Below are 22,705 nucleotides of genomic sequence, written 5' to 3' on the forward strand. Positions count from 1 at the left end.
TGCTCTAGCTAGGACTTCTAGCACAATGTTGGATAACAGCAGTGATATTGGACATCCTTATCTCATTCCTGATATTAGGAGGAAGGCTTTCATTCTCTTACCATTGGGTACAGTGTTGGCTGTAGGTGTTTCTTATATGCCCTTTATCATATTGAGGAAGTTTCCTTTGATTCATACCTTTTGAAATGTTTTATCAGGAAAGGATACTGAATTTTGTTGAATGCATTTTCACTGTCAATTGAGATGATCATGTGATTTTTCTCCTTTTAATTTGTTTATGTGTTATGTTACGTTGGTTAATTTTCTTGTGCTGAACCACCCTTGCATGCCAAGAATAAACCCCATTTGGTCATGGTGTGTGATTCTTATAATGTGCTTTGGATTCAAATTTTAGGTATTTTGTCAAGAATTTTTGCATCTATATTCATTAGGGATATTGCTGTAGGTTTCCTTTTTTGTAGTATCTTTATCAGGTTTTGGTGTTACAGTGATGTTAGCTCCATAGATTGAGTTAGGTAGTGTTCCTTTTTTTTTTTTTTCAATCTTTTGGAAGAGTTTGAGCAGGAATGGTGTTAGTTCTTTTTGGAATGTTTGGTCAAATTCCCCTCTAAAGCCATCTAGCCCTTTGTAGGAGGGGTTTTCTTTGTAGGAAGGTGTCATGGTTAGGGACAGGTGTCAACTTGGCCAAGTTGTGGTACCTGTTCATCTGATTGGGCAAGTGCTGGCCTGTCTGTTGCAATGAGGACATTTCATAGGATTAGGTCATGATCACGTCAGCTACATCCACAGCTGATTCCATTTGTAATCAGCCAAAGGGGAGTGTCTTCTGCAATTAGTGATGCTAAATCCAATCATGGGAAGCCTTTTAAGGAGGACTCAGAGGAGACAGGTTTGATTCCTGCTTTGGCTGGTGAGCCTCTCCTGTGGAGTTCGTCCAGGCCATCCATTGGAGTCATCGGCTTCGCAACCTGCCCTGTGGATTTTGGACTCTGCGTTCCTACGGTCACGTGAGACACTTTCATAAATTTTATATTTGCAAGTGTTCCCTGTTGGTTCTGTTTCTCTAGAGAACCCTAACTAATACAGAAGGTTTTTGATGACTGATTGAATCTCTTTACTCATGATTGGTTTGTTGAGGTCTTCTGTTTTTTTCTCAAGTCAGTATAAGTTATTTGTGTGTTTCTAGGAATCTGTCCATTTCATTTTATCTAAGTTAACCAGGTTGCTGGCATACAGTTGTTCATAGAATCCTCTTATGAATTGTTTTATTTCTTCTGGGTCCCTGATAATGACCCCCTAACATTTTTTTGTTTATTTGCACCTTCTCTCTTTTTGTCTTTGTCAGTCTACTAAAGGTTTGTCAATCTTGTTGATCTTCTCAAAGAATCAATTTTTTGGTTTTACTGATTCTCTATTGTTTTTTTCTCTGGTTTATTTATTTCTGCTTTAATCTTTGTTATTACTTTTCTTCTACTTGGTTTAGAATTACTTTGCTGTTCTTTCTCTAGTTTGTTCAGTTGTTCAGTTAGGTCTTTGGTTTTAGCTCTTTCTTCATTTTGAGCATAGGCATTTAGAGCTATAAATTGACCCAGTCTGCAGTCATCCTCAGGCAAGGATCAGGCCTCCTGCTGCTGTTTCCCTCAAGGGTAGGGTATGGGCAACAGGACTCAAGGCTGGAAACAGTCTCTGTCCACATTTTCTCAGACTCTTCTTCCCTTACTGTTTGTTTGCTAAAGTTTCTGGAATGGAATACACCAGAAATGGAGTGGTTTTTTAAAAGGGAATTTATTAAGTTACAAGTTTATAATTCCAGGGCCATAAAAATGTCCAAACTAAGGCATCCAGAGAAAGATGCCTTGACTGAAGAAAGGCCAATGTCAGTCACATGGGAAGGCATATGACTGGCATCTGCTGGTTCTTATTTCTAGTTCCATCAATTCCAAAATCTCATGCTAGTGGTTTCCTCTCTAAGCATCTGTGGAACTTCACTTAACTCCTCTGGGACACAACTTTGAGGTCTGACTTGCTTAGCATCTCAAGGGAAGACACATGGCAATGTCTGCTAGCTTTCTCTCCTTTCTCCTTTCAAATGACTCCCTCAAGGCTATTTTTCTTTCCATATCTCCAAAGGTCTCTATCTCTGTCAGCTCTGAAGCAACTCCAAAATGTTTCCCCTTCTAAAGAACTCCATTAAACTAATCAAGACCCACCTTAATGGGGAAGTCACATCTCCATCCAATCAAAAGTTCACATCCACAGTTGCATGTGTCTCATCTCCATGGAAACAATCCAACCAAAAGGTCCCACCCACAATTAGGTATGTCACATCTCCAGGAAACAGTCCAAAGTTCTCACCCCACAATACTGAATCAGGATTAAAAGAAACACAGTCCTCCTGAGAAGACTGGATCAGGGAAAAGGACATGGCTTTTCTGGGGTACATAACAGCTTCAAACTGGCACACACCCTAATCTGGGCCTTGAAATGTCCTCCCCTGTTCCCCAAGTCCCTAAATAGTTGATTTGAATCAGTCTCAGCCTGGCTGCTTGCAGTTTTTAGGGAATATTGTGTGGTCCCCTCCCTAGTCCTACATTTTGGAAAATCTTCCTTACTACCCTTTTGTATTCCACCCACCCCAGCAGGAATGTCCTGCCACAGGTATCTTGGTGCTTCAGTCTCTGTGTCTGGATATAGATGGGAATCTGACTTACTGCTGTGAGAGACTTTTCTTTTCTTTGCTTTTCTTTTCTTTTCTTTTCTTTTTTTTGTGAGAGATTTTATAGTCTGTGTCCCAGTGGGAGGTGGAAGGGATCCTGGTTGCTGCTTCTGAGACCTAGTTGTGTGGGACCAAGTGAGGGGGAGGGGAGAGGACCATCCAGTCTAGGACAGAAGTTTCCTACCTGACATTTTACTCTTCCTTTGATTCAGCATTTGGGGGTGCCTTTACCATTGCCTACCTTCCTTCAGAGTTCTGAATGAATGAGGATCGTCTTCCTTTTCGCTGAATCTCTGGGTAGAAGTTTTCAGTAGCTGTTTACGTTGCCATGTTGATGATGTCAGCCCTCCGGACTGGATTTTAAAACAGAGCAAAACACAAAAGGTCCACCTGTATGCTACCCATAAACAATTTATTTTAAATAAAAAGACATAGCTGGGTTAAACGTAAAATGATGGAAAATATAAAGCATGCAAACACTAATCAAAAGAAAGTTGGAGTGGTAAATTACTATCTAACTAGACTTCCAAACATGGACTCTCAGGGAAAAAAAGAGATACTATCACATAACAAAAAAAGAGTCAATTCACAAAGAAGACATAACAATTGTAAATATGTATGCACCTATAAGAGAACTTACAAAGACTTAAAATGGAAACAGATTGAACTGAAATGAGTAGACAAAATCCACAATCATTCTTAGAGATTTCAACATTATACCTACAGTAATTAAAAGTAGAGAGAACATCAGTAACAATATAAAAGACATGATATAGATAGAAGACCTGAATAACATTATAAACCAATTTAACATAATTTACATTTATAGGACACCTACTCAACAACAGCAGAAAAAAATATTTTTTTTCAAGTGTACATAAAATATTCAGCATAATAAACCATATTCTGGGCCATAAAATGTACCTTAATTAACGAATTTAAAATAATTGAAATCATACAAAGTGTCTTCTCAGACCATAATAGAACTAAATTAGAAATTAATAACTGAAAGTTACCAAAAAAATCTCCATGTATTTGGAAATTAGGTACATTTCTAAATAATCCAGGTGTCAAAAAGAACACATAGGAAATTATAAAATGTTTTGAATTGGGGCAGGCCACAGTGGCTCAGCAGGCAGAATTCTTACCTGCCATGGCGGAGACCTGGGTTCAATTCCAGGTACTTGCCCATGCAAAAAAAAAAAATTTGAATTGAATGAAAATGAAAATTCAACATGTAAAATTCTGTGGGAAGAACATAAAGAAATGATTCATGGGAAATTTATAGCACTAAATGTTTATACTGGAAAAAGAAAGTCTCAAATTAATTATCTGAGTTAGCATATTAAGAAACTAGAGAAAGAAAATCAAAATAAATCTAAAGCATAAAGAAGGATATGATTATGATAAAAGCAAAAAAATCAATGAAATTGAAAACAAAAGCAATAAAGAAAATTAATGGAAAAAAACTGGTTCTTTGAAAAATTCAGTAAAATTGATAAACCTCTAGCCATTGTGACCAAGATAAAAAGAGAGAAGATACAAATTATCTATGTCAGGAATAAAAGAAAGGGCATAATTACTGATCCTGCAGACATTAAAAGGATGATAAGAAAATACTATGAAAAACTCTATGCCTATACATTTGACAACCTAGATGAAATGTACTAATTCTTTGAAAGACACAAAATGAGTTTGTTATTTTTGGAATATTTTGGGAAATTTTCCAAAAAGACATACTCCAGCACAGATGATTTCGCTGGTGAAGTCTACTGATCATTTATAGAAAAAATAACAATTTTATACAATATATTCAAGAGAAAGAAGGGAATGCATCTCAACTCATTTATGAGATTAGCATTTCTCAATAAAACCAGAAAAAGGCATTGCAAGTAAAGCAAATTTCAAATCAACATGCCTCATTAACATAGATGAAAAATCCTTAACAAAATATTAGCAAATTGAATTCAGCAATATATAAAAAGGGTAATATATCATGACCAAGTGCAGTTAATCCCAGGATTCTGAAATTCATTCAACATTTGAGAAAATCAATCAGTGTAATCTGTCACACCAACGGTCTAAGGAAGAACAACCAAGCAATCATCTCACTAGATGCAGAAAAAAAAAGACAAAATGTAAGATTCTTTCATGACAAAAACTCTCAGAAAACAAAGATTAGGTGGGAACTTCCTTAAACTAAGAAATGGCATCTATGGAAATCCTATAGCTCATATCATACTTAATAATCAGAGACTACATGTTTCCCCTCTTAGATTGGAAACAAGGCAGGATGTTCTCTTTTCCCACTCTTATTCAACATCGTACTGAAAGTCCTAGTTATAAGGCAATTAAAAGAAGTAAAGGACATATAGATTGGAAAGGAAAAAACAAAAATATCTTTATTCACAGATAACACATTGTCTAAATAGAAAATCTCAAACAATCTATAAAAAGCTCTTAGAACAAATAAGTAGGCTAGCATGTGGTAGGATACTAGGCAATATACAAAAGTTAATCCCTTTCTTATAAAATAGCAATGAAATATTGAAATTTGAAATTTAAAAACTACAATAGCACTAAAAAATAATTAGGTATAAATTTAATGTATAGATTCTGTCTGCTGAAAGCTACAAAATATTAATAAAAAATAAAAAAGATCTGGGCAGGCCATGGTGGCTCAGTGGCAGAGTTCTCACCTGATATGCCAGAGACCCGGGTTCAGTTCCCGGTGCCTGCCCATGTAAGAAAATAAAAAAGAAAAAAGATCTAAATAGTGAAACGATATTTCATTTATGGGCTGGAAGACTCAAAATTGTTGAGATTTCAATTCTTACCCAAATCAGGCTATAGAGTCAATATAATCCCAACTAAAATTCCTGCGGTAATTTTGTAGATACAGACAAACAGATTCAAAATTTATATGGAAAGGCAAAGGAAACAGAATAGGAAAAAAAAATTGAAAACAAAGTTGGAGGTCTCACTACCTAATTTCAAGACTTGATATAATGCTGCAATCATCAAGACAGTGTGGTATTGGCAAAAGGACAGAAAAACAGATAATGGAATAGAAGTAATAATGCAGAAATAAACCTTTATAGTCAATTGAGTTTTCTCAAAGGTAAAAAAGCATTCAGTGGAGAAATAACAGTTACCTCATACCTTATATAAAATTAATTCAAAATACTTCATAGACCTAGTGTAAAACCAAAACCTATTAAACTTCTTCAAAAATCTAGGAGAAAATCTTTGTGACCTTCAGCTTGACAAAGCTTTCATAAATACAATACAAAAGGCATGATCCAGTAAAAATATATATATATAAATGGGACTTTAAATCAAAATAAAAACGTATGCTGTTCAAACATACTGCTAAGAGTATGAAAAGACAAGGCATAGTCTTGGAGAAAATATTTTCAAATAACAAAGGACTTATAAAATAAAAACACTCAAACTCAATGATAAAAAAGCAAACAACCAAATTTTTTTTAATGGGCAAAAGATGTAAACCGAAACTTCAGCCCCCCCACCCCGCCCCCCCAAAAAAGCCATGCGGACGGCTATAAGCCCATGACATTATTAGTCATTTGGGAAATGCAAATTAAAAGCACAATGAAACACCTTTACATTCCTATTAAAATGTCAGAAAGATGTAAGAAACAAGGAAGCAAAGTAGGGCAGAGCAGGGCAGGATATGGCATGATTGGGCAGGGCAGGGAAGACAAAGTGAAGGGGATTCTGTTCTCCCCCATTTCACCCTTCTTTGTCTCCTTGCAAGCATCACCGTTGCCTCTATTGCCTCCCTGTTGTTTCATCCAGTCAGTTACACACATTTAAGTAAAATTCCTGGCCCCTGCGACATTTGTCTCTTTCAGCGTTGGGGGGATAAAGGAAACTATTATGAAAAGGATAGCATTTTTTTCACGCCATCCTTTTATTTGGCAATCAATGATGCTCTAGTTCTAACAAAACTAATAAAAACAGAGGCAAGCAATTATTTAGAAAATGCTTATAAAAAAAACAGAGACCTAGTTTGTAAGCTCTTTTAGCACTCCCATTTAGTCCGGAGTGGTAATTATTATTTCTGGATTTCGAGAGGCTGTTTTATATATGTATAACCTGGTATTTAGAGATAAGAACCAAGCTGATCAGGTCAGAATTAAGGTAATTTAGAACACAGGTGTAAGGAGACATTGTCTATATTTTAGAACCTCGTCTATTCTTTGAGATCAAAGGAAGAAAGGTTTGTTTTGCTCAGAACCTAAATTTTCTGTAGCACATAATCTGACTCAACCTGTCTGGATAGATTGTTTAAACAATCCAAACACAGGGGCTTAGAATAAGAAAGAGGTCCTTTAATCTTGTATCGCTTAACGTAATGCCTGGAAACATCCCTGAGTATATTAAGCAAATAATCAAAAAGTATTGGCATGTTCTAGTAGCCATGTTTCTTGATGATGATTGTATAATGATACAGCTTTCACAATGTGACTGTGTGATTGTGAAAACCTTGTGTCTGATGCTCCTTTTATCTACCTTGTCAACAGATGAGTAGAACATATGGAATAAAATTAAATAAGGGAAACAAATGTTAAAATAAATTTAGTTTGAAATGCTAGTGATCAATCAAAGGGAGGAGTAAGGGGTATGGTATGTATATATTTTTTTTCTGTTTTCATTTTATTTCTTTTTATGTTATCGTTTATTTCTTTTTCTGAATTGATGCAAATGTTCTAAGAAATGATCCTGATGATGAATATGCAACTATATGATGATATTGTGAATTACTGATTATATATGTAGAACGGAATGATTATATTTTAAGAATGTTTGTGTTTCTTTGTTGTCATATTTTTTTAATTTAAAATTAATTTTAAAAATTAAAAAAAAAAGTATTGGCAGTCTCTTGAGGGATGGGAGAAAAAATACGGAACTATTAAACTTTACCACTGAGGAAACCCCTGAAACTGTCAAACATTAAGGACACCCAAATAAATAGGCCAAGCCCTTGATCTTGAGGCTTGCTCTTGTGAAGCTAATGTATATAGTGGAGAAGCTTAGCCTACCTATAGGTATGCCAAAGAGTTTCTTCTGGAGGACCTCTGTTGCTGCTCAGATGTAGCCTCTCTCTCTCTCTAAGTCCAACTCTGCAAGTGAAAGCATTGCCATCCCTCCTACTTGGGACATGATATCCAGGGGTGAAACTCTCCCTGGCGGCATGGAAGATGATTCCCAGGGATGAATCTGGCCCTAGCATCATGGGATCAACAATGACATCCTGACCATAAGGGGGAAAACAAGTGTAATAAATAAAGTATCAGGGGTTGAGAGAGTTCAAATAGAGTCAAGGGGTTATGCTGGAGGTCACTCTTACACAAGCCTCAGTTAGACATTGCTACCTATCATAATTTGCCAAATCCCAACCAAAACCATTCCAGCCAATCCTAAAGAACATCTAGGGCAATATATAAGATTCTACAAAGGTTCCATGTACTAGGGTAACTCTCAAAAACCTACAACCTCCAGATGGGTCCCTGGACCAGAAAAGTCCAGAAACCTAGAAGGGCCAGCCTCTCCGGAACATCAACTAGTTCCATCCCCTATTCCATATTGTCAACAGCCCTTTCCAACATGAAACATTCAAATGGGCATAGACCAAATATCCCTAAAGAGTAGGATAAAGATCAAAGGTGATAGTGCAGTTATACATAGAAGACAGGGTATAACAAATGAGTATGATTGCTGAGTCATTATATTGATATTTCTTTTAGTCTCCAGTATCTTAAAGCAGCTGGAAGTAAAAACCTAAAATTGTGGAATTGTAATCCATACCAAACTCTGAAATTTATTCTACAACCAATTGTGGCACTGTGCTTTGAAATTTATTGCTTTTTTGTATATATGTTATTTTTCACAAAAAAGAAAAAAGTTGATTGCAATGATAAAATATATATATTCCTTCTAGCCTGCAATGTTCTGGAGCAGCTAGAAGGAAAAATCTGAGATGATGGAATGGTAGCCCATGACAAAGTCTGGGATCTGTCCTGTAATTACTTATTGAAGAGTGCTTTGAAAATTATGGGTTTTTTCTTTCTTTGCTTTGTATATATGTTATATTAGACAATAAAAAAGAGTTTTTAAAAAAAAGCAAGCAGCTTAATATGTGCAGAATCTTTAACTAGGTTGAACATAAAGGGAGCCCATATTTCTCAGCTCCATTCTCTCATCTTAAAAAACAGGCAATAAAATATGTGCAGAATGTTTAACCAGGTAGAACCTAAACATTTGGAAACAGATGGAGGTGACACTAGCATGTTATGTTAAAATAATTACCAGTGCTGAATGGTGTGTGAATTTGGTGGAAAGGGGGAAGTTTAGAGTCATGTATGTATGTCTCTTGAAGAAAGGTTGGAGGTTAAACATGGGGATAGAAAACACAGTGAATTGGGCGGGCCATGGTGGCTCAGCAGGCAAAGTTCTTGCCTGCCACGCCAGAGAGCCAGGTTCATTTCCCGGTGGTTGCCTGTGCCAAAAAAAAAAAAAAAAAAAAAAACAGTGAATCTTGTGGTGTACAATATCTGTCTTAAATGTACAAATATAAAAACGTTCTTTCATGAACTAGAAGAGATGTTCAACCCTATTACAAGGAGGTAATAATACAGCAGTATATGGGGAAATGCACCTCTTGCTAACTATGGACTGACTGTAGTTAACAGTAATATTATAATATTTTTTCACCAACAGTAACAAATGAACTACACCAATACTATGGGTCAGTAATGGTGGGAGGGGTGGTTAGAGGTTTGGGAGGATTTGGATTTCCTTTTTGATTTTTACTTCTTTTGTGTAGTAATGAAAATGTTCTAAAATTGATCATGTGGTTGTATCCAAAACTATGTGATGATACTGTGAGCCAGTGATTCTACACTTCAGACGGTTTGTATGCTGTGTGAATATATCTCAATAAAACTGCACTAAAAAAACAGGCAACTCAGCCAATTCTTGGTTATTATATACAAGGGAAAGAAAAAGGAAATATTGTTAAATAAGTTAGATTGAATTTAAGATAGCCTTTAACTATCTGAAAGGCCCCATGTGCTGGTACCAACCTCAGGTAAAAGCAACTTCCAGGCCACTAAAACTGTGTGCCAATAAATTTCTACTCTTTAAGCCAACGCACTGCATGATATTTGTCTTAGCAGCCAGGAGATTAAACAACAGGCAATGGTTAGTTGCCATGAGCTTAAAAACATGTATGAGGGAAAGTTCAGTTGCAAGTGTTAAAAACAACACAACAGTGTTTAAAACAAGATGGAATTGTTAACCCTTTAGGAAGACATCCAATGTAGGTAGTCCAGGACTGGTATGGCATTCTCCTTGTTAAGAATCCAGGTTCCTTTTATCTTAATCCTTTGCCATGTGTGGCCTCAATCTCTTGATCCAAGTAGAAGCATGCACATCTAGGCTGCAGGACGGGGGAAGGAACAAAGAGTCAAAGCAGATGCTGTTCTCTGAAAGAAGGCTTCTGGGAGCTGCTACATCTCATTGGCCAGAATATTGTCATATGTAACATTTACAAGAGCCTACAAAATGCAGTGTCCACTCTGGCAATATACTTCTCTGGTGGCAACATGCTTAGCCAAAACCCAGGGGCTCTTTCACTAAGGACAAAAGGGAGAAGGACAGTGGAAGTCGACTAGCAATTTCTGCTACAATAAACATAAAAGGTCAATCAAACAATGAAAGGGTATCTGGTGAAATGTAACTCTCTTCTCTCCCCGAACTCCCATCTCTCAATTCCCATTCCAAAAAGTAAGAACAGTTTATGTGTCTTTTCAAAGATATTCTATTCAAGCACATTTTAAATGAACAACATTCGATGGGGACTGGGGGACAAGGAAAGGTCAGAAGACCTAAGAAGAGAGGGGGAAACAGAATACTTACAAGAAATTCAGGCATTGCTAGACTTAAGACAAGAGATCTTTAAAGGAAATTTCCATCTCTGAGAGCCTGAGACTCATTAATCCATTGAAAAATCTTTACTAAACATCTATGAGATGCCAAGCAGTGTATAACCATTTTCAGTCTAATAAGAAAAGCAGGGATGCCCTTGAAGTTTTTAGAGCCAGTTTTTAGAGAAACAGCAGGGTTTTATCAAGTGATCTATTGAAGACAAAGGGCATTCTAGATGTTTTCTGGGAAGGACAAGACTTAAGTGTGGCTGGAATTTAAAACAAGATAGGGCTGCAAAGAAAGGCAGGTTCAGGGGCAGGAAAGTTTGTTTCACCTCTCAAGGACAGAAATAATCAAACTTGGCCTCATCACTCTGAACTAAATCTTCCTCCCATCTTCCCAAGCCTTTTCAGAAGGTGAAAGTCCAGCAAAACTTACTGCACACGCAAAACATCCTGGGGAAGGGGACAAGGCAGGAGCAGAGGGAGATGAGGAATTAGTTCGGTTCAGAAGTAGAAATTTTATTTCACTATCACCACATTGGCCTCCACCAAATGTTCACTGTTGCTGAAAAGAAGACCAATTCAACTACTGGCAGCGAAGAACCACTAAAAGAGCATGCTCCCCTCTTCTTTGCCTAACCAGAACCTTCAAGATTTGTCTCTAAGACTCTTTACTCTGCAAAGACTTCCATAATGCTCACTGATCTGTCTTCAAAATTCATCATTATCTACAATCTGTTCTATCCAATTTGGAGCTTGATCAGACTAATTTACAGTATGTTCTGTTTTTGTGAGGTGGTTCTTTTCTCATCAGCCTTCAGGAGGCATCTATGTTTTTTCTTCTGAAAATGCCCTCTCCCATGCCCCACTTAATTCAGCCTTAGGACGGACCCTGGCACATCGGTATTTTCTTGACTGAGGAAGCCCTGTACTGCAAAGACCTCCACACATACAGTCTCACTCCTTCTTCTTCTTCTGTACACATTCAGACACACGCCCCAGATCCACTTGACTTAGGCACGCACGCATACATCAGTCTTCATTAGAAGAACCCACTTTTCCTGTGTAATTAGCATCACATATCCTTAGGTAGATACATTTATGAAACAGTCTGAGCTATGCTCTTCTCCTATCGCCTAGCCTTGTTTATTTTCAGTGACTGTTCCTTCTTTGAGCTGCAATTTCTGGCTCCAAACTAGGACCCAAGGCTAAAGTACAAAAACAAACCCCAGGTTGGAGAGGAAGGTGGAAAAGTCAACCTCATTTGTTTGTTTTCACAGGATTTGTTCACCTGATCACTAAAATAAAATAGCCAAACCATGTTCTTAGTTTGTATTCACTGCTAACAGTAAATGCTAGTTAAGTAATCACAATACAATAGTTGGGCAAGTGAAACAGATCATGTGCTATGCAGCCATGAGAAAACACAAAACCAGAGTTCCCAAACCTCAAGAATCTATTCCAAATTAATAGTCAACTCATGCCTTTATGTTTCACAGCTTGTGGTTAAAGGAGCGATTCCAAACTCTTTTCATTGGGTAATACAACTTTGTATGACTAAATTTTCCAGACTCTACTTGGGCAAGCAGCTGAACAGAGAATTCCCTAAAACTAAAATTGCTTCTGACAGAAGAAGAGGTATTTATCCTGGAAGAGGAGGAAAACAGATTTTGAAAGAGTCCCTTTCAGTCTATTACAGCTTACAGTCCAACATCATGGAATTGATCTCAGTAGAGCAATTAGAGTTGCTTGAACTACCACAATGCCTCCAGCTGTCCAACAAGCAGGTGTTTAGTGATAAGGGTAAAATGCAGGAGTGTAACCCACCATGGACTAGTTTTAAGGACTACTCAAAACTCACATCTTCCTGATTTGAGCTAACTATACCTTTTTTCTTTTTAACTGTATTTTAATAGGCAGAAAATTATTTTTATTTTATGCTTGAAGAGCAATGTAAGTTAGAAAAACTATGGAAAGGAAGAAATGTTTGGGGAAATGGGGAGAACAAAAGGAGAAGAAAATAGAGGAGAAGCGGTGACAGAAAAAAGAATTACACCCTCAGCTTCTTGATTGTACCTGTACCGTGCATAGTGGCTTATAGACAGGAAGGCAAATTGCTTGTTGAGTCAAGGATGAGCAGAAAGGAAAAGAAGTAAAACAAGATATACATATAATGTAATTTTGTAAATTAATTTGAAATATTAAGTAAATCTGAGTCTCTTTAAATTTTAAGTGTATCTTCCTTCATATAAAAAGTTAGCACCAACAACACTCTTTGACTCCTCCAATCAGTAGATTGTTTCAATTGTTTACCCTCTATTAGAGATGCCTCTCTGTAAATCAGCCAACTATACTACCCTGCTCCTTTTACAATCATGATATTGTTTCCAGACATAAGACCATGGAACACGGCAAATTTACCACGTACCCAATAGGACTGAACCTATGGTTCAGTTTCCACTGGAATTATTCTCTCAACTAACGTAGCTGAGAAATTAAGAATTAACAAATCATTATTATTATTGAATCATTATCTAGCTGCTTTTTCTTTCTATACTGTAGAATAGACAGAAGTTAATACCCTAAGTTACTGAATTTCAATTAGTCTCAGCCCTGTGTATACTTACTGTTGTGATGTTATTCTAGCCTACTCTCAGCCCTGTATATACTTGATATTGTAATGATAACAGTACCATCTCCCCTTGTTTGAATCCATAAAAACCTTGAATCCCTTAGACCTAGGGAGAGAGCTCTTGGGGCTGATAGGCCATGTGATCTTCACATGTAGCAACAAACTCTTTTTCTCTTTGAAACCCCTTTGTCATGGATTGGCTGTTACACACATTGGCCCTAGAACCCAGCATTTGTTCAGTATCACTAACATAAGATAGAAATGAGAGCTGAGTGTCTGTTGATAAGAACTGACTATATGCCTAGGTAGATCTAGGAAAAAAAAATAATAAATCAAAGCTATAAGGTCAAGTTCTGGACTTCCAAACTTTGATTTTAACTGCAAAACAAGCCAATCTGCCCAAGGAGACTTCTGGGCAAGTGTTATTGACCAGATAACATATGTAAATAAACTGTTTACATTGCCTTAATTGTCTAGCTTTATGTAAAACTAAAGAGTTTAGTTTAGAGATACTTGAGCTCATACCTAAGGACTAGGGCAATCCCACATTCCTTCTTAAAACAGAGAACCTCTCTTCAGCAGCTAAATCCCAGCCATTTGCTAAAGATGGCTCAGCACTTACAGGTCAGGAAAACAAATCTCATAGAAAAAGAAGCCACCCCTGCCTTGTGCCCAATTTCTCCTACACAAGACTCATATGCCACTTAAGTATCACCAAAACATCAGAAAGCTAGAAGTCTGTTTATTTTGTAACTGACAAAGCAAGGTCCAAAATTTAACAGTCACTACAGATATGTTTCTTTAGAGAGAATTCTTCTATTTAAGAGCCTCAAAATGACCTCTCAAATTTTGTTTGAGAAAGCAGGTATTCAAAGACACTGGTTGAGAATTTGGAATCTGGGCTTTGATGAAGACATAGCATTGAGGTTATTTTGGCCACAATCACTTCTGCAGAGCAAGATATTGTAACCGAGAAATGAGGATTTAAGGGATGATTTTTGATCACTGAATCATTATATAGATACTCCTTTTTTCTTTCTACCATATTGGAGTAGGCAGGACAAAATAAACAAAATCTCTAAATTGTAATCCAGCTGCCTTGATCACTGTTAATGACTGTATAGTCTTTATCTTCTGCCCCTGTGATTGTAAAACCCTTGTGACTAACCTTCATCTGTACCCATTTATCCAGTTTTTCAAATTTAGAGTCTTGTAATCACTAGATAGAATCTCTAATGTTTATTAATGAAGGTCGTGGATCAGCTCAGAATTAACCCACCCCTAGTCCAAAGTTATCTTGATAACTGACACCGGATCTAACCAAAATGGGCCTGCCTGATACACACAGTAACTCTGACTTTAACCTACAAGTAACCTACATCTCAGTATAGTACTAGAACATCACACCTATCATCAAATTAAGGCCACCATTTTTCTTACATACGCTCTGCAGTCTGCACATGCTCAATAGTTACATCACCTGTAATTACATCATCTGGTGTCACTGTGCTAATTATCCTAAACTCTGCCCATCTTTTTCTCTAATAAAACTGTCAGAATTACTGCAGTTCAGGAAGACAGGTTTTGGGCCAACAGGCCATCTGCTCTCCTGCTACACACCTAGTAATAAATTTTTTCTCTCTTTGAAGCCCTGGTATCTAAGGAACTGATCATTTGAGCACATTGGACAGAAGAATCTACCAACTTTGTCCAGTAACAGGATGACTCTCTAGAGGAAGAGGCAAATTTGGGAAACTGGGCTGTGCTCCAGATTAATACTTAAGATATGCTGCCACTTCCAGGCCACTAACACCTGGTGAAATTTGAGCCTAGTTATGGGTCTACTGGCAATAAAGGGTAGGTTTTGAGGAGAGTGGGCACTCTCTCTTTGGTGAGGCAACTGTTCCAGGTAAAGGAATTAAAAGGTTTTTGAAGGAGGGAAAAGGTTCCTCAGACACTGAAAGGCAAACTACTTCCAATGCACATTGACTCAATGACTCAAGATTCTCAGTTTCATCTGACTCCAAGCAGATGTTCCATTTCAAGTTTTGGAGTCCTATTTCCTAGTCAATGACTTAACTTTCACATGGAAAACTTAGTAAGGATGTGAAACCCAACTGATGTTGTAATTCTGCAGCTTGAACAATTAAATTTAGTGTTTGATTTTCAATAATATCAATCCTGTGGCTACAAGAAATAAAAAGATTTGTTTAGGACTGTCATGAACTCTGTCTGATTATCAGACCAAGAATTGAACCCAGTGTTTCAGGTCCTGAGCTTTTCATTTTCTTTCTATAAGCACTCCACTACATACAGAAATGTCTGTCCTACACCACAGTGCTTGAGCTATCATTGCTGTCACACAGTCAAGCACAGTAGCCACTATGGCCAAGGTACCTGCTTCAGTTGGCAATCATCACAATCAGTCACAGGTTATAATTTGATTGTGATGTCACTGAATGTCATGGATCATAAGCATCACATTTCCCATTGTCAAGGAGCTCAGAATGAACCAATTCCAAATCCAATCTTTGAGAGTTTTCCTCCTAGGACTACTCCTGATACCAGTTTCTGCTTCAATTAGGGCTGAGTCAAAACAGAGGAATTATACTGCTATTCAAAAAGGGAAAGTTTACTATAAAGAACTGTTAACCACTGCTGAAGGTGGTTAGTACTAGAAGGGGTTAAAGAGAATTCTATGGTGACCAGAGATGGCAAGCACAGAATACAGGTGCCATTCCTAAGGCTGAGGAAAAGGTAAACAAGGAGAAGACATAGAGGAAATTTGCACAAAGTTGAGCTTCTCCTCTTAGGAGATGGCTTAACTAATGCAGAAATATGCTACCCACTGCAGGTGTGAAGAAGAAACTTGCTGGAGGACTTCATTGGAACCATGATGACAACTCACCACCACATGGTATACTTCTGGGCTCTGCTGTCTACTGAACCATTTACTTTCATGTGGAGAAAAAAAATGGATGAAGATAAGTCTCTTCTTCTTCTAGCCTTGAGTCTTCCTTCAGTGCCTGCTATTGGCTGAATGTAGCAGAGCCTTCTGCAGAGAAAAAAAAAAGTACTTTGCAGTTGTAAATGTAGCTCCAGTAACACAAAATAGGGCAAAAAAAAAATGGTGGGTTTAGAACTGAGAGGAAATGACTGGCGCATTTGAATACAGAGGCTAGGAATAAGGGTGGAGAGAACAGTTAAAAGATATGCTTTGGAAGCTGAGAAATTTGCACGTGGCATCAAGACTCTGTGGGGAGTGAGTAAAAGGGGTGAGAATGATTGTTTTTCTATTGAGAAGAGGAAAACTGAAGTCAACCAGTTTTTGATTGAGTGAGTTTGCTTTGGTAGAGGGAATAGAGAATTACATTTTGGACATATTTCAAATGTCTATGACACTCAAAGGTCAAGGTGTCAAACAGACAGGTGGCTATACTAATTATGAGCTAGACTGAAGATAAAATAAACATTTAGATATCATATAGGCCCAGAAGACTAGACAGTATCACTTAGGGATAAACTGTATACAAAGAAAATGTCCAAAGACCACGTCCTGAGAAGCCTCCAATATATTTAGAAGTTAGAGAGGGAATGAGGAGCCAGTGAAGTCAACCAAGAGTAGCCAGAGGAGGAAAAATCAGGTGTTTTTTTTTTTTTTTATGTTACAGAAGCAGAGAGAGCAGTTTTCCCCCAAATTGGTTAACTCTGTCAAATGCATTGAAAGTGAAGAAAATTGAATTTAACAAGATGAGCTGCAATGGTGAGAAAAGAAAGATAGAGAGAAATGGAGAAGTCAGTGGAAGTGAGAGGAAATGTGGGGCCAAGGTAGGATTTTTAAATATAAAAAAATATTAAAACCAAGCTGTCCAATATGGAAGCAACTGGTTACAGGTGGCTACTGAGTCTTGAAATGTGGTGTGTGAACTTCTATAAGTGTAAAATATATACTAGTTTTCAAAGACTTATGAAAAAGGGAATATATCATTAATAATTTTTATATCTATTATATAATGACAGGATAATATTTTATGTATTTGGATTAAATAAAATGTATCATTAAAATAAGCACCTATTTCTTTTTACTTTTTTAGGACACACTAGAAAATTCAAAATTATATATTTGGCTTACATTATATTTCCATTGGACAGAGTTGTATTTCTATTGGACTAGAGCATGTTTGTATGCTGATGGAATGATCCAGAAGAGAAAGAGAGATTGGTGAGGTAGGAAGACAAAGAGTAAGCAAAAAGAGGAAAGACCTTAGTAAGCTAAGGAAATGGAAGACATCATTGATCAATAGATAGACAGATATAAATAGGTAGATATGGTTATTTCCTTTAAACAGAGAATACTCATTCTTTTAAAATGACCAAAAGCATTAATAAACATTTATCAGGACTAGATCACAAGTAAAATCTGAATATATATATATATATTCAGTAAAATCTGAACATATATATTTTAGAAATACATATATTTCTAAAAGTACAGACCATATTGTAATAAAACAAATTAATAAGAAAAAGATAGCAAATACAATATAGCTACACAGATATTATAAAAGTTTTCTAAGTAATTCTTGGGTTAAAGTGGAAATCATTACCAAAGCATTGACTGTTTGGAAATTAACAACAAACACTGAATTTCAAAATTTACCTGGTAGCGCCAAAGCTTTAACTCAACTTCATTAATATATATGGAAATCTGAAAATAAATGGACTAAGCATTTCAATTCAAGAAACTAAAACACATCAAAAGAAACCAAGAGATAACAGGGGAAAGAAACTAATAAAAACAAAAGTATAAATTGTTTTCTCGAGCTCTAGCTGGCAACCAACGGCCGTGCCCCAGCATCCTCAGTAGCTGTGGCCACCATCAACGGTTGTGTTTCTCAGGGCTCATCTGCATCACTCGTCCACCCTACACTCCGCCATCATAAGCTGCCACCATGGTGAAGCTGGTAAAAATCAAGGTGATCCCAAGAAAACGGCTCCTCCACCAAACGAGGTAGAAAAAGATAGTGATGATGAGGAAATGTCAGAAGATGAAGAAGAATATAGCAATGGAGAAGAGGTTGTTATTCCTCAGAAAAAAAAGCCAAGAAGACATCACAACTCCAACAAAGAAGATGCTGGTTTCTTGGACAAAAGGGTTGCAGTTGTCACACCTGCCAAAAAAGTAGATGTCACTCCTGGCAAAGAAGCAATCGTCATACCTGCCAAAAAGATGGCTAACCAGCCAAAGCAGAAGCAACATCTCGCAAGAAGGGAGCCATGCCCTTCAAGGCAGTGGTGGTGGCAACTCCTGCTAAGAAGGGAGCCATGGTCCCATCCAAGGAGGCATAGATTGGTAAGAATGCCAAGAAGGATGACAGTGATGAGGAAGATGATGAAGACAGCGAGGATGAGGATGAGAATGAATTTGAGCAAGCAGTGATGAAAGCAGCAGCTACTGCTTCTGCCTCAGGAGGAGGACGATGATGAGAATGAAGATGATGAAGACGACAATGAGGATGACAATGATGAAGATGACAGTTACAGATTGTTTTACCAGAAAGTCTTAACATATCTTAAAGAACAAATGATTTCTGAGCTACTTAATGAGCTATGGAGACTACACCAGCCAAAGGAAAGAAAGCTCCTACAAAAGCTGTTCCTGTGAAAGCCAAGAGCATGGCTGAAGATGAAGAGAATGAGGAGGAGGAAGAGGAAGATGAACACGATGAGGAATATGATGAGGACTAGGATAAGTAGGATGATGACGATAAGTAGGAGGAGGCGGAGGAGTAAAAAGAGGAAGAGCCTGTCAAAGAAGCACCTGAAAAATGAAAGAAATATCCAAACAGAAAGCCACTCCTGAAGCCAAGATACAGAAAGTAGAAGCATTAGAAACTATAGCTTTCCATCTTTTTGTTGGAAACCTGAACTTCAACAAATCTGCTCCTGAATTGAAAACAGGGATCAGCGACCTTTTTCCTAAAAATGATCTTGCTGTTATGGACGTTAAAATCGGCGTGTGTAGGAAGTTTGAGTCTGCTGAAGACCTGGAAAAAGCCTTGAAGCTCGCAGTTTCAAAAGTCTTTGGTAGTGAAATTAAATTAGAGAAACCAAAGGGAAAAGACAGTAAGAGAGATTGAGATGCTAGAACACTTTCGACCAAAAATCTGCCTTACAAAGTCACTCAGGATGAATTAAAAGAAGTGTTTGAAGATGCTGCTTGAAGAAGTGTTTGAAGATGAGATCAGATTAGTCAGCAAGGATGGGTAGAGTAAAGGAATTGCTCATATTGAATTTAAGACAGAGGCTGATGTAGAGAAAACACTGGTAGAAAAGCAGGGAACAGAGATTGATGGGCAATTCATTTCTCTGTACTACACGAGAGAGAAAGGGTAAAGTCAAGATTATGGAGGTGGAAAGAATGGCACTTGGAGTGGTGAAGCAAATAATCTGGTTTTAAACAACCTCTCCTACAAAGCAATAGAACACTTCAGGAAGTATCTGAGAAGGCAACTTCTATCAAGGTGCCTCAGAACCAAAACAGCAAATCTAAAGGGTATGCATTTAAAGAATTTGCTTCATTTGAAGATGCAAAAGAAGCTTTAAATTCCTGTAATAAAAGAGAAATTGAGGGCAGAGCAATCAGGCTGGAATTGCAAGGGCCCAGGGGATCACCTAATGCAAGAAGCCAGCCTTTCAAAACTCTGTCAAGGGTATGTCTGAGGACACCACCAAAGAGGCATTGAAGGAGTCATTTGATGGCTTCATTAGTGCCAAGATATTCACTGATCGGGAAATAGGATCCTCCAAAAGGTTTGGGTTTGTAGACTTCAACAGTGAGGAAGATGCCAAAGCTGCCAAGGAGGTCATGGAAGATGGTGAAACTGATGGAAACAAAGTTACTTTGGACTTGGGCAAGCCTCAGGGTGAAGGTAGCTTTGGGGTCACGGCAGAGGCCAAGGATGATTTGATGGTGGCAGAGGCAGAGGAGGAGGAGAAACCACAAGCCACAAGATGAAATTTGAATTCTGTCTCTGTCTATCCTTCATCCATTTGAAAAAAGGACTCTCAGGTTTTTTCTCTGTTACCTGATCAATGACAGAGCCTTCTGAGCACATTCTAAGACAGTATACTGTCCTGTGGTCTACCTGGAAATAAGGTATAGATAACATTTCAAGGGAGATGCCCTGTTGATTTTGACTGGATATTCAAACAAACTTTTTAAAGAGAGAAAAAAGAGCAGAAATTATTGAATTCAAAAGCATAGCAAAACAAAATTATACAGACCTGATATATCAAACAGTATTTTTATATATAATTAATATGACACACAAACAATTAGTAAGACTGACCAAGATTAGAAAAGGGTGGAGATGGGGGAGGAATACAAATACATTTGATGAGGAAGGAAATATAATCAAAGACAGGTTTAAAAATGCTTATAATCTCTAACAATGACAATAAATTAGAAAATCCGCATGAAATACACAAATTCAGGGGAAAATATAAATTACTAATACTGACCCATGAAGACAGAAAATAGCCCAATAATCAGAGAACTTGAAAATGTAGCACAAGATTTAATTACAAAAAGCACCAGTTACAGATTGTTTTACCAGAAAGTCTTAACATATCTTAAAGAATAAATGATTTCTGAGCTACTTAATGTATTGCAGCTAATAGAAGACTCACAAGCTTTCTTATTCACTTTATTAAGACTTTTAACCCCTGATAATATCATCTAACAATGACAGTAAAAATGTAAAAAAAAAAACCCTTGGGTTATTCTCACTAATGAATATAAATTCAAAATTCAAAATAAAATATTAGCATACCTAATTTATCAGACTATAGGATGCTTTTGCCAACAAGTAACAGAAACCCCTGGGTCAAAGTATCTTTAAAAATAAGGATATTTCTTCACTCAACAAGAAGTCCTGAGGTAAAATAAGTTTCAAGTTGGGTTGTGGCTCAATTACGTCATTAAGGACGCAGATCCTTCCCACCTTACTACTTTACCCTTCTTGCTGTTAGGTTATTTCGGTTTGGTAGCAAGGTGCCTACCATATTTCCAAGCATCCAGTGATCACTGAGAATGATGGAAATAAAAACTCAAGTTTTGTCACTTTATCTTCACAATCACTGAGTTATCACTGCATACTTCAAATCTACATTTAAACAGTGGAATTATAAACCCAGGAATTGGAGACAGAAATTGTACTGGAAGACAGCTTCCAGTCTCTTGTAACCAATCTATTCTTGGAACAAATGAGGTAAACATAAATAGAGGGCCAAGTATACATCAGGGAATTTCCCAAATTAACGTGCACGAAAAGTAGTTTACTTATTAAGGGATAAGTAATGAAAATGGGCTAATCTGAAGCTTACATATAGATTGTTAAAATTCAAAAGCAGCCACGACAATTGTTTAGAATTTAGATCAGCAGCAAGGTTTTTCTGGGGAGGAGTATTTTATCACTAACATTGTTCGTGATAACACTATCAGGTCATGGTGATAATAGCAAGTAATCTGATTTATTATTTTTACTACCATTTTTACTTCTCTATGGACAATGTATGTCTTCACTGCCTTTACCAGGGACGGACTTCTCTCACTCCCACTTTTAGTTCACCACTAGCACTAAGCCTCAAAGACTTTGAGTTTGGAAATTAGCAGGCTCTTTGGTATTCAAGGCAGTTTTAAGGACTAGGTGTGGGTTCCCTGGCACCCTTCAGTAACTTTTTGTTCTGCTTCTGGAGTTCCTGCCACTTCACCACCCCGTGCTCCTGCTGCCTCATGGTTTCTGCTTACTACTTTACATGACAATTTTTCAGCTTCTACCCTACTTTGAACTCCTGCCATATCTTGCATTTCAATCACCCAGAGGATCCAATAACAAAGTGTTTTGTGCCACGAAACAGGCAGTTAGCCAGTAAATAGACTGACTGTCTTTGAGTCAGACAGCTAGTCCTGTTCAATCAGCCCTGGCCAACGTGACAGAGTCATGTAGTCAGCTCTCCTTAAGAGAAAGCCTGGGCAAGGCAGGCTTTCAAACAGGTTCCTCTCCAAACACTTTCCTTTCTCCCATTGTCTCTCTCCCTGCTTTCCTTTTCCAGCTCTTTTGCCTTTTTTTCTATATGCTTTTTCTCTTCTGTTTTTCCTTTTTTTGCCTTTTCCTTCGCTGTGATAGCATCTTATATTCACATAGATAGGAAACTTTCACAAATTTCTAGCCAATAACCACAGTAAAAATAATAAATTCTTTCCTTTAGAGCACGGACTTCTAATCCTTAACTAAGAACGCATCATAGAATTGGCTAGCTTAAATCACTATCTTTCAAGATATTCCAACTTGGCTTTTGGCCTTTAGTTACTCGATTTCTACATCATGCCTTTAGATC

At 37.4% G+C, this 22,705-nt stretch overlaps 1 long non-coding RNA gene and 1 pseudogene across 3 annotated transcripts in view; one reads left to right on the forward strand and one right to left on the reverse strand.

Moving 5' to 3' along the window:
* The window catches only part of LOC143680638 (uncharacterized), a 79,577-nt gene that overhangs the window by 49,693 nt on the left and 7,179 nt on the right, over positions 1–22,705 (reverse strand). For 2 of the 3 annotated variants that reach the window (XR_013174101.1, XR_013174100.1), the window contains exons 1-2: positions 16,212–16,975; positions 2,958–3,069 (exon numbers count right to left, since the gene is read on the reverse strand). The exons of the other annotated variant lie outside the window; for it this stretch is intronic. This is a non-coding gene — a long non-coding RNA (uncharacterized LOC143680638). Of the gene's footprint in view, positions 1–2,957; positions 3,070–16,211; positions 16,976–22,705 lie in introns of those variants that run through there. 3 annotated transcript variants of the gene reach the window in all.
* LOC143678953 (uncharacterized) lies at positions 17,091–19,084 on the forward strand (annotated as a pseudogene).

The sequence above is a fragment of the Tamandua tetradactyla genome, chromosome 4 (genome assembly GCF_023851605.1).
Source record: "Tamandua tetradactyla isolate mTamTet1 chromosome 4, mTamTet1.pri, whole genome shotgun sequence".
Classification (NCBI taxonomy): Eukaryota; Metazoa; Chordata; class Mammalia; order Pilosa; family Myrmecophagidae; genus Tamandua; species Tamandua tetradactyla.